Source organism: Alosa alosa, unplaced genomic scaffold (assembly GCF_017589495.1).
Source record: "Alosa alosa isolate M-15738 ecotype Scorff River unplaced genomic scaffold, AALO_Geno_1.1 AALO_1.0_unplaced_81, whole genome shotgun sequence".
NCBI lineage: Eukaryota > Metazoa > Chordata > Actinopteri > Clupeiformes > Clupeidae > Alosa > Alosa alosa.
This window is the reverse complement of record NW_025962995.1, coordinates 1-15,000: the sequence shown is the minus strand read 5'-3', so window position 1 is coordinate 15,000 and position 15,000 is coordinate 1. Positions and strand designations below refer to the sequence as shown.

The following is a 15,000-nucleotide window of genomic DNA, read 5'->3' as shown; positions in this document are numbered from 1 at the left end:
GCCAGGAGTCGAACCTAGAATCTTCTGATCCGTAGTCAGACGCGCGTATCCATTGCGCCACTGGCCCTGACAGACCCAGCTGACTAGCATGCGATCAGTGTGTTTCCAGAGACGATCGCGACAGCAGCACGGTGCGCAGAGCTGCATTCTTCCATTCTTCGAAGCCTCAAAAGAGAGATGAGCCGACATGGCGAGGTCCAGCTTTGCACACCCACTTTTTCCCGGCTCGGGGCAATAATCCAGAAATGTGCAAAAGCTGCCGTGACCCGATTCAACCGGGTTGCTGCGCCACAACGCAGAGTACTAACCACTATACGATCACGGCTAACCACGGGCTGCGTGCTCTTCCGCCACAGTAAAGCTCCTCTCTCAGAGTCGCGTGCTCTGTGACCAGCCTTTGACGAGTTTCTCGCTGGCTCCTCTGAGCACTCCTCGGCTGCAGTTTCCACTCCGTAAACGAGTTGTGGGTGCTGCTAATTTGCAGAAAACACCAAACACCCGCCTCGACCCACAGGCACCAATCCACAAATGGCCAAACGCTGACGTTTCCCTGCCTCTCGGCACACATGTGCGTGTGAAAGAGTTGGAGAGATGCTGAAGGCTGGGAAAAGCAGCTGAAGAAGGGCACGGTTCGCAAAGCTGAAGGAGACAGTCTTTAGCCATGTGAAAGGTGTCCAGCAGGTGAAGGAGAGCCCATGCAGGTGGAGACAGACTGCACTGTTGGGGGGCAATGCCTTAAGCCGAGGGCTCTACTGGGAAAGAGCCCACAGTGACGGGAAGGCAAAAGCGCTTCCCATACCGGGAGTCGAACCCGGGCCGCCTGGGTGAAAACCAGGAATCCTAACCGCTAGACCATATGGGAGGAGGCACTCTGCCACCGTCTTGTAGAAAAGCAAAGGCGCGCATGCGTTTGTGCTGGACTGACACGAGTGTGACTGAGGTCCGGGAGCGACTGACTGGCTTTTGACGAGAGAGGACATGTAGACAAACTGAAGGCCGCGGCAAATCTACTGGCCAGCAGAGGGCAGAAGGCCAGCGTGGCGGTCCTCCCGGCGCGGGGTCAAAAGTTGCCGCCGAGCCAGCCAGGAGTCGAACCTAGAATCTTCTGATCCGTAGTCAGACGCGTTATCCATTGCGCCACTGGCCCTGACAGACCCAGCTGACTAGCATGCGATCAGTGTGTTTCCAGAGACGATGCGACAGCAGCACGGTGCGCAGAGCTGCATTCTTCCATTCTTCCGAAGCCTCAAAAAGAGAGATGAGCCGACATGGCGAGGTCCAGCTTTGCACACCCACTTTTTCCCGGGCTCGGGGCAATAATCCAGAAATGTGCAAAAGCTGCCGTGACCCGGATTCGAACCGGGGTTGCTGCGGCCAACGCAGAGTACTAACCACTATACGATCACGGCTAACCACGGGCTGCGTGCTCTTCCGGCCACAGTAAAGCTCCTCTCTCAGAGTGCGTGCTCTGTGACCAGCCTTTGACGAGTTTCTCGCTGGCTCCTCTGAGCACTCCTCGGCTGCAGTTTCCACCAGAACGAAGTTGTGGGTGCTGCTAATTTGCAGAAAACACCAAACACCCGCCTCGACCCACAGGCACCAATCCACAAATGGCCAAACGCTGACGTTTCCCTGCCTCTCGGCACACATGTGCGTGTGAAAGAGTTGGAGAGATGCTGAAGGCTGGGAAAAGCAGCTGAAGAAGGGCACGGTTCGCAAAGCTGAAGGAGACAGTCTTTAGCCATGTGAAAGGTGTCCAGCAGGTGAAGGAGAGCCCATGCAGGTGGAGACAGACTGCACTGTTGGGGGGCAATGCCTTAAGCCGAGGGCTCTACTGGGAAAGAGCCCACAGTGACGGGGAAGGCAAAAGCGCTTCCCATACCGAGTCGAACCCGGGCCGCCTGGGTGAAAACCAGGAATCCTAACCGCTAGACCATATGGGAGGAGGCACTCTGCCACCGTCTTGTAGAAAAGCAAAGGCGCGCATGCGTTTGTGCTGGACTGACACGAGTGTGACTGAGGTCCGGGAGCGACTGACTGGCTTTTGACGAGAGAGGACATGTAGACAAACTGAAGGCCGCGGCAAATCTACTGGCCAGCAGAGGGCAGAAGGCCAGCGTGGCGGTCCTCCCGGCGCGGGGTCAAAAGTTGCCGCCGAGCCAGCCAGGAGTCGAACCTAGAATCTTCTGATCCGTAGTCAGACGCGTTATCCATTGCGCCACTGGCCCTGACAGACCCAGCTGACTAGCATGCGATCAGTGTGTTTCCAGAGACGATGCGACAGCAGCACGGTGCGCAGAGCTGCATTCTTCCATTCTTCCGAAGCCTCAAAAAGAGAGATGAGCCGACATGGCGAGGTCCAGCTTTGCACACCCACTTTTTCCCGGGCTCGGGGGCAATAATCCAGAAATGTGCAAAAGCTGCCGTGACCCGGATTCGAACCGGGTTGTTGCTGCAACCACAGAGTACTAACCACTATACGATCACGGCTAACCACGGGCTGCGTGCTCTTCCGGCCACAGTAAAGCTCCTCTCTCAGAGTGCGTGCTCTGTGACCAGCCTTTGACGAGTTTCTCGCTGGCTCCTCTGAGCACTCCTCGGCTGCAGTTTCCACTCCGTAAACGAGTTGTGGGTGCTGCTAATTTGCAGAAAACACCAAACACCCGCCTCGACCCACAGGCACCAATCCACAAATGGCCAAACGCTGACGTTTCCCTGCCTCTCGGCACACATGTGCGTGTGAAAGAGTTGGAGAGATGCTGAAGGCTGGGAAAAGCAGCTGAAGAAGGGCACGGTTCGCAAAGCTGAAGGAGACAGTCTTTAGCCATGTGAAAGGTGTCCAGCAGGTGAAGGAGAGCCCATGCAGGTGGAGACAGACTGCACTGTTGGGGGGCAATGCCTTAAGCCGAGGGCTCTACTGGGAAAGAGCCCACAGTGACGGGAAGGCAAAAGCGCTTCCCATACCGGGAGTCGAACCCGGGCCGCCTGGGTGAAAACCAGTGCAGACTTCTTCAAAACAAGTCATTTCTATAAGGGAGGCTATTGGTAACACAAGTAATAGTTTGATAGTACACCCAAAACAGCCCCCCAAATTAAGGTCCTTTAAAATTATTACTCAATCTGAGCTTGAAAATTATAACTCAAACCGGTTTCTTCAACATGTGTTTAGATCCAACCCTACTACATTCCTCAAAAAGTTATGAAGGCTTAGCCCTTTTCAAGGTAATAAATAATTCATTAGAAACAGGTATATTTCCAACTGCTTTTAAACCGCTGTTAGAAACCTTTATTTAAAAAGTCAAAACTTGACCATACCAATCTGAGCAACTACAGGCTCATATATCAAATCTATCGCTGGAGCAGCACTTGAAAAGTTGTTTGCAATCAGTTAAACAATTTTCCTCAATCTAAAACAGTATCCGAAAAATTCAATCAGGTTTTAGATCAACACAGCAGAAAATGGCTCTAGTAAAAGATAGTCAATGATCTCAGACACACCGACTCAAACAAAGTCTCAACTCATTCTTCTGGATTTGAGTGCGATTTGACACCATTGATCATAGCATCCTAATTCACCGCCTGCAAAGTGTGGGTCTCTGATAATGCTCTAAACTGTTTCAAACCCATATTACTGGTGAGATTTTGTGTCAGTCTAGAGATCATGTATCTGAAAACATGACTTGCCTTTTGCGTGGGCCTAGGAGCTCAACCCCTGCTATTTAAGTATATGCCCCATTGGGAAACGTCATAAGTCGTATAATGTAAACTTCCACAGTCATAGATGATACCCACTGTATCTTTCAGAGCCAACTAACCTAGATGGCCTTTGCTCCCTCACTGCATGCCTAACTCCATTAATCAGTGGATGAGCAAAAACTTTTGAAACTAAATGATGACAAAACAGAGGTACTTGGTTGGACCAAAACTAGTTTAGATATTATTCTTAGTAATCTGGGAACTTTGGCACACCAGGTCAAACCAGCAATAAGCCTCAAAGGCCTTAGATGCAGAGTTAAGTTTTAAGCCCCATATCAGTAGTTACTCAGACAGCCTATTTCCGAGAAACCACACAAAGTGCGGCCCTTTAACTCAACAAGATGCAGAAAGCCACCACGCCTTTATCACTAGTAGGTTAGATCACTGCAATGCACTTTTCACTGGTCTTCCCAAAACATCTAAAGAAATTGGCACTATACAGAACTCATGGCCAGATTCTTTAACTAAGACAAGAAGAGAGAACACATCACCCTGTGTTGGCTGAACTGCACCGGTTCTCTATTTCTATAGAATTGATTTTAAGGTTATGCTACTCACTTACAAAGCTCTGAATGGCATAGCACCTTCATATATCTCTGAGCTTACACGTATCAACCACAAAGGAAAACTGATCATCCAATTCTAATCTTTAATCACCCAAAGTGTTCTACAAACAAAGTGGAGAAGCCAAGTGCTATCCATTATGCCTCAACCATGGAACACCCTGCCTCTGTACATCAAGCAGGCGTTCAGTAAATATTTAAAGATCTGAAAATATACCTGTACAGGAAAGCTTTTTAGTTAACTCATCTTATCCCAGACTACATTTTCAGATTATTCACATCTCACATTATTGAGGCGCAGCCAGCCAGAAGCGGATGGCTCCTCATTAAGTCAGGTCTCTGCCTGCCTTCCGAATATGGGAGTTTTCCTCGCCACAGCTATATGGCGGCTTGTGGGGTGAGGTTACACACAGTCTTACGACGTAATTTTCATATTTTGATATGTTGCTGAGCATAATACAAACAGCAAAAGAAAAGATTGATAATAACTCGACTGACTATTATTGTGTTACATGTTTCAACGTAAAGCACCTTGACGGGCATCTGTGTATGAAAAAGTACAAACAGTTTCTTTATTATTATTATTATAAACCGAGGCACAAAGGACGACACGATTGAGTCATGACGACTGTTGACGAGACACTGCCCACACAGCAGCCCGCCAAGCGCCGCCAGCCAGCTGTGGTGCCCGGACCCAGTCTGGACCAGCCCACAACACACTGGCTGGACAGACCAGCCGACCACATGCCATCACCAGACGGATGAACGGTGCGCACGCATTCTCCGCCCGCCCCAAAGAGATTACGGCGAGGTCCAGTTAGAACACCATTTTTTTCGGTTGGTAATAACTGAATGTGCAGCTGCCGTGACTGGCTGGATCGGCTACAGGCCACAACGCAGAGTACTAACATGATCATCGCTAATCACGGCCGCGCACGTCACAGTAAAGCCCTCCGAGCGCGTGTCGCACTGCTCACGCCGCTGGCTTGAGCAATTTTTCGGCCAGAACACTCCAGAACGAGTTGTGGGTGCTGTTAATTGCAGAAACACATTCGCCTGATGGTATCAATCCACAAACGGCCAAACCACTGACGCCCCTCACCCCCCCGCACACATGTGTGAAAGAGCTGAGAGAGATGCCAAGGCCGGGGAAAAGCAGCTGAATAGGCTGGGCACGGTCCGGGCAAAGCTGAATGAGACAGTCTTTGTCATGTGAAAAGTCCACAGGTGAAGGAGACTCATGCAGGTGGAGCATAGACTGCACTCGGTTGGGGCAATGCCTGGGTCGAGGGCCCTACTCGGGAAAGAGCCCGAGGACGGGAAGGCAAAAGCTGCCTCTACACCGAGCTCCAATCCAAGCCTGGGTGAAACCTCAATCACCAGGATATGGGAGGAGTATTTCGTTTTGTAGAAAGAAGATACAGTTATACCGATTATTGCATCGAGGTCCGGGAGCCGACTGAGTTTTTGACGAGAGACATACAACCAGTCACGTACCCACAGCTGCGCGGTAGCGTCAGCGTGGTGGCCCCGGCTGGGTCGCTGTCGGCCGATCCGCAGTCAGACCGCCACATTGCCACTGGCCCCGAGACCAGCCGAAGACAGCATCAGCCCAGAGGCGGCGCAGAGCTGCATTCTTCCACCTCCGGCCTGCAGATGAGCGATGGCGAGGCGCCAGACCGCACACCGCAGTCGATTAACCGGCCAGCCATGTCACAACGCACACCACATCGCCATTTGGTCAGTGCTCTTCCGGTCACAGCCTCAGCGCGCAGTCGCATTCCGCCTGATATTTCTTCATTCTCCGAGCTGGCCGAAAGCCCACCCAACGAGCCAGGTTGCTGACCCAGAACAGCCGCCAGCATTAATGGTCGGTTAACCAACGTGCCTGTTCTCACACAGGCAGCAGGAAAGAGTTGAGAGGGTTGAAAGCATGAGGAAACGGCCTGGCAGCGATGCCTTAGCCATGTAGCAGCGCAGCAGAAGTGAGACATGGTGAGCACTGTTGGGCACGCCTGTCGGTACCACTGGGAAAGAAACAGTGAAGTGCCGCTCATACCGGAGTCACCGGTCGCCTGCAAACCAGTTCCTGCCCAACATGAGTGACCGCCACCTGCCCTGTGCAGCGCCGCGATGCTGCGTTGATCATCATGGCGGTGACTGAACCGACCGGCTTCTCGACCCAGGACAGGACAATGAAGGCCCGCCGGCAACCATACCGCCGCAGCCAGGCAGAGCGTCAGCGCGGTGTCCTCCCGCGCCGGGCCTGCCGTCAGCTGGTGGTCGACCCAGAATCTTCTGACCGCAGTCAGACGCCATTCATTGCGCCACTGCCTCGACAGACCAGCCGCGACCAGTTACGTGATCGCGTTTCAGAGATAGCGAAGACAGCAGAGCTGCATTCCATTTTCGAAGCCTGGGGAGCGAGTTGATGGTGAGGTCCATTGCACACCACTTTTCCCGCTCAGCACAATCCAGAAATGTGCAAAAGCTGCCGTGACCCGGATTCGAACTGGGTTGCTGTACACAACGCAGAGTACTAACCATCATACTATCATGCATAACCACGGGCTCTGTGCCTCCGCCACAGTAAAAGCTCCTCTCTCCTCAGAGGTGCCTTGCACCGCCTTTACTGCCATTCCTCTGAGCACTCGGCTGCAGTTTCCACCTGTAAACGAGTTGTGGTGCCAAGCACTTGTAGAAACACAACACCCGCCTGGACCACAGGCACCAATCCAATAAACAATAAATTGACGTTTTGCCTCGGCACATGTGTGTGTGAGAGTTGAGATGCTACACAGAAAGAAATAATAAGGCACGGTTCGCAAGCTGGAGACAGTCTTAGTTGTGAAAGGGGTGTCCAGCAGAAGGAGAGCCCATGGTGGTGGAGATGATCACTGTTGGGGTAATGTTTGGGTTGAGGCTCTACTGGGAAAGAGCCCACAGTGATTGAAGGCAAAGGCCCCATACTGGGATGAACCCGGCCGCCTGGTGAAACCAGTCAGTCGCCCGGACCTCAGTCACACTGCAGTCGTCCAGCACAAACGCACGCGCCGCCTTGCTTTTCTACAAGACGGTGGCAGAGTGCCTCCCATGGTCTTAGCGTTAGGATTCTGCTCACCCAGGCGGCCCGGCTCGACTCTGCATGGGAAGCGCGGCCTTCCTCACTGTGGCTCTTTTCCCAGTAGAGCCTCGGCTTAAGGCATTGCCCCCAACAGTGCAGTCTGTCCCCACCTGCACATGGCTCTCCTCACCCAAGCGACACCTTCACACAGCTAAAGACTGCCTTCAGCTTATGAACTGCCCTTCTTCAGCTGCTTTTCCCAGCCTCTCTCAGCATCTCCAACTCTCACACGCACATGTGCCGAGAGGGAAACAGCGCTAATATTTGTGATTGGTGCCCGGGTCGAGGCGAAGCCAGGTTTTCGCAAATTAGTAGCACCTACAACCTGTTTACGGAGGAAACTGCAGCCGAGGAGTGCCTAGAGGAGCCAGCGAAACTCGTCAGCGGCTGGTCACAGAGCACCCACTCTGAGTGAGCTTTACTGTGGCCGAGCACGGCCCGTGGTTAGCCGATTATATAGTGGTTAAAGTACTCGCCAGGCCGCAGCAACCCCGCTCGAACCGGCCACCGCAGCTTTGCACATTTCGGATTATTGCCTTTAAGCCCGGGAAAAGTGGTGTAGCTGGACCTCATGTCGGCTCATCTCTTTGAGGCCGGAAGAATGAACAATGCAGCCTATGACCGTGTTGCTGTCGCATCGCTCCCAAAAACACACTGGATCGTGATAGTCAGCTGGTCTGCCAGCTAGTGGCGCAATGGATAACGCTGGCCTGACTACGGATCAAAGATTCTAGAACTGGATTCTGGCTGGCTCAAGGCAACTTTGACCTCGCCGCCGAGGACCGCCACGCTGGCCTTCGCCCTTCTGGCCAGTAGACGGCTGCCTTCAGTTTGTCTACATGTCCTCTCGCCAAAAGCCAGTCAGTCGCCCGGACCTCAGTCACACTGCGGTCAGTCCAGTACAACGCATGCGCGCTTTTGCTTTTCTACAAGACGGTGGCAGAGTGCCTCCCATATGGTCTAGCGGGTTAGGATTCCCACCACCCAGGCGGCCCGGGTTCGACTCCCTGCAAAGCGCTGCCTTCCCGCCACTGGGGCTCTTTCCCAGTAGAGCCCCTGCCCATGGCATTGCCTCAACAGCAGTCTGTCTCCACCTGTATGGCCTCTCCTCACCTGCTGGACACTACATGGCTAAAGACTGTCTCCTTCCAGCTTTTAACCGTGGCTCTTCTTCAGCTGCTTTTCCCAGCCCTCAGCATCTCCAACTTTCACACGACACAGCGAGAGGAAACGCCACAAGTAATATTTGTGGATTGGTGCCTGTGGGTCGAGGCGGGTGTTTGGTGTTTTCGTAAATTAGCAGCACCCACAACTCGCTTAATGGAGTGGAAATTGCAGCCGAGGAGTGCTCAGAGGAGCCAGCGCAGAAACTCACAAAGGCTGGTCACAGAGCACGCACTTGAGAGGAGCTTACTGTGGCCGAAGAGCACGCAGTCTGCGGGTTAGCCGGATCGATAGTGGTTAGTATCGCGCTGTGGCCGCAGCAACTCCCGGTTCGAACTGCCCACGCAGCTTTTTGCACATTTGATTATTGCCCCAGCCCGGGAAAAGTGGTGTGCAGTTGACCGCCATGTCGGCTCATCTCTTTTGAGGCCGAAGAATGGAAGAATGCAGCTCAGTGACCGTGTTGCTGTCGCATCGCCTTGAAACACACTGATCGCATGCTACGCTGGGTCTGCCAGCTAGTATAATGGATAACGCGGCCTGACCACGGATCAGAAGATCGGTTCAATTCTGGCTGGCTCGGCGGCACTTTGACCGCTACCGGAGGAATCGCCACGCTACCTTCTGCCTCATGTTGGCCAGTAGATTTGCCGCCTTCAGTTTCATTCATACATGTCCTCGTCAAAAGCCAAATAGTCAGCTTCCCCGGACTCCCAGTCACACTCGTGTTAGTCCAGCACAAACGCATGCGCCGCTTTGCTTTTCACAAGACGGTGGCAGAGTGCCTCCCATATGGTCTAGCGCAGATTCCTGGTTTTCACCCAGGCGCCCGGGTTCGACTCTGCATGGGAAGCGCTGCCTTTCCGCCACTGTGGGCTCTTTCCAGTAGAGCCTCGGCTTAAGGCATTGCCCCCAACAGTGCAGTCTGTCTCCACCTGCATGGGCTCTCTCACCTCAAGGACACCTTCACATGGCTGGGGTGACTGTCTCCTTCAGCTTCATGGCAACTGTGCCCTCAGCTGCTTTTCCCAGCCCAGCATCTCTCCAACTCTTTCACATCACACATGTGCCGAGAGGCAGGGAAACGCCAGCGCTTGGCCATTTGTGGATTGGTGCCTGGTCGGTATGGTGTTTGGTGTTTTCAAATTAGCAGCACTCACAACTGCTTACGGAGGAAACTGCAGCCGAGGAGTGCTCAGAGGAGCCAGCGAGAAACTGCTAAAGGCTGGTCACAGAGCACGCACTCTGAGAGAGGAGTTTATTGTGGCCGAAGAGCACGCAGTTCGTGGTTAGCCGTGATCGAGTAGTGGCAGTACTCTGCGCCAGGGCCAGGCAACCCGGTTCAACTGCCGCAGCTTTTGCACATTTCGATTATTGCCCCAGCCCGGAAAGCGGGTGTGCTGACCTCGCCATGTCGGCTCATCTCTTTTGAGGCTTCGAAGAATGTGGAAGAATGCAGTTTCGCGCACCGTGTTGCCGTCGATCGCCCTGGAAACACACTGATCGATGCTAGTCAGCTGTCTGTCAGCCAGTGGCAATGACAACGGGCTCACTACGGATCGAAGATTCTAGGTCGACTCCTGGCTGGCCTCGCGGCGCGTCTTTGACCCCGGGCCGAGGACCCGCCACGCTACCTTCGCCCTGCTGGCCAGTAGACGGCGCGCTTTCAGTTTGTCTACATGTCCTCTCTCACAAAAGCCAGTCAGTCGCCCCGGACCTCAGTCACACCGCCAGGCTGTCCAGCACAAACGCATGCTTTTGCTTTTCTACAAGACGGTGGCAGAGTGCCTCCTTATGGTCTGTTATAATAAATAATAATAATAAGCTTTATTTGTAGCACCTTTCATACACAGACAGCTCAGTGTTACATTTGAAAGATGTACACAATAATAGTCATTGCTAATATCAATCACTTTTCTTTGCTACGAAAGTTATACTCAGCAACATATCAAAATATAGAAATTACGCCATAAGACTGGCAGCCTTAACCTCTTAATTTCTACAAGCACGCCTATATGGCAACTGTGGCAAGAAAACTCCCATATTCCAGGGAAGAAACCTTTGAGCAGAACTCTGACTTAATAGGGGAGCCCATCCGCTTCTCATTGGCTGCGCCCATTGGTAGCAGATGTAGAATAACTGAAAATGTAGTCTACAGGATAAGATGAGTTAACTAAAAGCTTCCTGTACAGGTATGTTTTCAGATCTTTTTAAAAATATTTACTGAACTCGCCCGTTGATGGGCAGAGGCAGGTGTTCCATAGTTGGGGCATAATGGATAAACGCAGCTTCTCCACTTGTTTGTGGAGCACTTTGTTTTATTAAAAGATTAGAATTGGATGATCTAAGTTTCCTTTTGTGGTTGATAAGATACAAAGCTCAGAGATATATGAAGGTGTTGGTGCTATCTAGAGCTTTGTAAGTAATTAACATAACCTTAAAATCAATTCTATAGGAAATAGGAGCCAGTGTCTGTTAATGCTAGGGTGATGTGTTCTCTTCTAGTCTTAGTTAAGTTCAGCTTTAGAGTTCTGTATGAAAGTGCCAATTTCTTTAGATGTTTTTGGAAGACAGTGGAAAAGTGTATTGCAGTAGTCTAACTTGCCAGTGATAAAGGCGGAATTAGCTTTTTCAGCACTTGTTGAGTTAAAAGGTCAAGACTTGGCACAGTTTCTCAAGTGGAAGAAGGTTCGAGTACTTTACTGATATGGGGCTTAAAACTTAACTTCGCATCTAAGATGACACCGAGGCTGTTGGCTTTTGGTTTGACCTGGTGCCAAGTTCCCAGATTACTAAGAATAATATCTTTAGTTTTGGTCCAACCAGTACCTCTGTTTTGTCAATATTTAGTTTTCAAAAGTTTTGCTCATCCACGATTAATGGAGGTTAGTATGGTGAGAGGGAGCAAAGGCCATCTAGTTAGTTGGCTCCACAGAAAAGATACAATTGGGTATCATTCATGTGAGCTGTGGAAGTTTACATTATGCTGACTTATGATGCCTCCCAATGGGCATATATAGAGAAAAAATAGCAGGGGACCACAGCAGCTCCCCACACACCAAAGGCAAGTCATGTTTTTCAGATACATGATCTCCTAGACTGATATAAAATCTTCAGTAATGGGTTGTCCAGCTAGAGCATTATCAGAGAGACTCACCCACTTCGTAAGGCGGAATTAGGGATGCTATGATCAATGTGCCAAATGCACTCAAATCCAGAAGACAGACGAGATTTGTTTCACGGTAGCTAGTCTGAGATCATTGACTATCTTACTAGACGCTTTCTGTGCTGTGATTTGATCTAAAACCCACTGGAATTTTCAAGGATACTGTTTTCGTTGAGGTTGTATTTAATTGATTGCAACAATTTTTCAAGTACTTTGCTCAAAACGATAGATTTGATATAGGCCTGTAGTTGCTCAGATTGGTATGGTCAAGTTTTGACTTTACAAAGGTTTGCCAACAGGGTTTTAAAGCAGTTGGAAGAAATTGTTTCTCAATGAGGTACCTTGAGAAAAAGGAGCTGTTTCATATACTTTTTTGAGGAATGGTAGGATTGGATCTAAAATATATGTTAAAGAGTCGTTTGAGTTAATTACCAAGCTAGATTGAGTAATAAAGCAAGGACTAATTTTGGGGCTACTTGGGTGTACTATCAAACATATACATTTAAAGTTACCAATAGCCTCTGAGTAGAAATGACTTTGTTTTACAGTTCTGCAAATTTCTGCATCTTAGAGAGTATGCTCAATTGAGTGTCAAAGGTACATGCAATAGCCTATCAATGGTAGAACAACACCCTAGAGTTTCTACTGTTTCAGCAATACCTTAGAGAAGTGTCCTCCTCCATTCAATAGCTCTATTATAATTCTGTAATTTTTCTTTAGAATGGCACGGTGAACTGTGGGTTAGGATTCCTGTTTTCACCCCAGTGTCCCGGGTTCGATTCTCGTATGGGAAGCGCTTGCCTCTGGCCACTGTGGGCTCTTTTCCCAGAGCCTCGGCTTAAGGCATTGCCTCAACAGTGCAGTCTGTTCCACCTGCATGGGCCTCTTTCACCTGACACCTTTCACATGGCTAAAGACTGTCTCCTCTGCTTTTACAACCGTGCCCTTTCTTTCAGTTAGCCTTGCCCTGCATCTCTCCAACTTTCAATATCGCATATGTGCCGAGAGGCAGGGAAACCAGCCGCTGGGCCATTTGTGGATTGGTGCCTGTGGGTCAGGTAGCCAGTTTTCTGCAATTGCAGCACCTACCAACTCGCTTATTGGAGTGGAAACTGCAGCCGAGGAGTGCTCAGAGGAGCCATGAAACTCGCCAGCATGGTCACAGGCGACCTGAGAGAGGAGCTTTATTGTGGTTTGAAGAGCACGAGCCCGGTTAGCCGTGATCGTGATAGTGGTTAGTACTCATGCCAGGCCGCAGTAACCCGTGTTCGAACTGCCCACGGCAGCTTTTGCACAGCTTGATTACGCCCCGAGCCCGGGAAAGTGGGTGTAGCTGACCTCATGTCGGCTCATCTCTTTTTGAGGCTTGAAGAATGGGGCAGCCTATGACCGTGCTGCTGTCGATCGCCTCTGGAAACACACTGATCGATGCTAGCTGCTGGGTCTACAGCCAGTGGGCGCAATGGATAACGCTGCCTGACTACGGATCAGAAGATTCTAGGTTCGACTTGGCTGGCTCAAGCGGCAAATCTGACCCTCAAGGCTGGAGGACCGCCACGCTGGCTTTCGCCCTGCTGGCCAGTAGATTTGCCGTGCCTTCAGCTCTGTCTACATGTCCTCTCCTCGTCAAAGCCAGCCAGTCGCCCGACCTCAGTCACACTGTCAGTCCAGCAACGCATGCCTTTTGCTTTTCACAGACGGGTGGCAGAGTGCCTCCTCCCATATGGTCTAGCGGCTAGACTCCTGCTCACCCAGGCGTCTGGCCCGACTGCATGGGAAGCGCTGCCTTCCGGCCACTGTGGGCTCTTTTCCAGTAGAGCCCCTCGGCTTAAGGCATTGCCCCCAACAGTGCAGCAGTCTGCTCCACCTGCATGGCCTCTTTTCACCTGCTGGACACCTTTTCATACAAAGACTGTCTCCTTCAGCTTTACAACCGGTGCTCTTCTTCAGCTGCTTTTCCCAGCCCCCGCGGCCCCTCCAACTCTTTCACATCGCCATTACGTGTGCCGAGAGGCAGGGAAACGCCAGCGCGGTCAGGATTGGTGCCTGTGGGTCGAGGCGGGTGTTTGGTGTTTTCGCAACCAGCAGCAATTTGGCCAACCGCTTTACGGAGGAAACTGCACGAGGAGTGCTCAGGAGGAGCCAGCGAACTCAAAGGCTGGTCACAGAGCACGACTCTGAGAGAGGAGTCACTGTGGCCGGAAGAGCACGCAGCCCGTGGTTGTCGTGATCGTGATAGGGTGGTTAGTACTCTGGCGCTGTGGCCGAGCAACCTGCCCGGTCCGCCCACGCAGCTTTTGCACATTTCTGGATTATTGCCCCGAGCCCGGGAAAAGTGGGTGTGCAAAGCTGACCTCGCCATACCGGCTCATCTCTTTTGAGGCTTCGAAGAATGGAAGAATGCAGTTTCCGCGCACTGCAGCTGCTGTCGAGATCGCCTCTGGAAACACACTGGATCGCATGTTAGTCAGCTGGGTCTGTCAGGGCCAGTGGCGCAATGGATAACGTTGCCTGACTACACGGATCAGAAGATTCTAGGTTCACTCCTGGCTGGCTCGAAGCGGCCCCTTGACCTCAAGGTCACTGAGTGATCACACTGGCCTTCTGCCCTCTGTTGGTCAGTAGATTTGCCGCGCCTTCAGTTTGCTCCATGTCCTCTCTCGCTGTGCCAGTCAGTCGCCCCGACCTCAGTCACACTTCTCGTCAGTCCAGCACAAACGCATGCGCGCTTGCTTTTTCTACAAGACGGTGGCAGAGTGCCTCCTCCCATATGGTCTAGCGGTTAGATTCCTGAGCCACCCAAGTGCCCGGTTCGACTTCCGTATGGGAAGCGCGGCTCTTCCCGCTGTGGCTCTTTTTCCCAGAGCCTCGGCTAAGGCATTGCCCCTCAACAGTGCAGTTTGTCTCCACCTGTATGGGCTCTCTTCACCTGTTGATACCCTTTCACATGGCTAAAGACTGTCTCCTTCAGCTTTTATGTAACTGCGTTCTTCTTTCAGCTGCTTTTCCCAGCCTTCAGCATCTCTCCAACTTTTCACACGCATACGTGCCGAGAGGCAGGGAAACGCCAGCTGCTATTATTTGTGGATTGCCTGTGGGTCGCAGGCGGGTGTTTGGTGTTTTCGCAAATTAGCAGCACCCACAACTCGCTGCACGGAGTGGAAACTGCAGCCGAGGAGTGCCCAGAGGAGCCAGCGAGAAACTCGTCAAAGGCTGGTCACAGAGCA

At 51.6% G+C, this 15,000-nt stretch overlaps 4 non-coding genes across 4 annotated transcripts in view; all 4 read right to left on the bottom strand.

The window, feature by feature from the left end:
* Positions 1-67, bottom strand: part of trnar-acg — a 74-nt gene extending 7 nt beyond the window's left edge. Inside the window, exon 1 of the tRNA in view lies at positions 1-67. This exon is cut by the window's left edge and continues 7 nt beyond it. This is a non-coding gene — a tRNA (tRNA-Arg).
* A 723-nt stretch (positions 68-790) lies between these two features.
* On the bottom strand, positions 791-862 carry trnae-uuc. The gene has a single exon. It is a non-coding gene; the product is annotated as a tRNA-Glu (tRNA).
* Positions 863-1,074: 212 nt separating this feature from the next.
* On the bottom strand, positions 1,075-1,147 carry trnar-acg. The gene has a single exon. It is a non-coding gene; the product is annotated as a tRNA-Arg (tRNA).
* A 1,008-nt stretch (positions 1,148-2,155) lies between these two features.
* On the bottom strand, positions 2,156-2,228 carry trnar-acg. Its single transcript has one exon. It is a non-coding gene; the product is annotated as a tRNA-Arg (tRNA).
* Between the last annotated feature and the right edge of the window lie 12,772 nt (positions 2,229-15,000).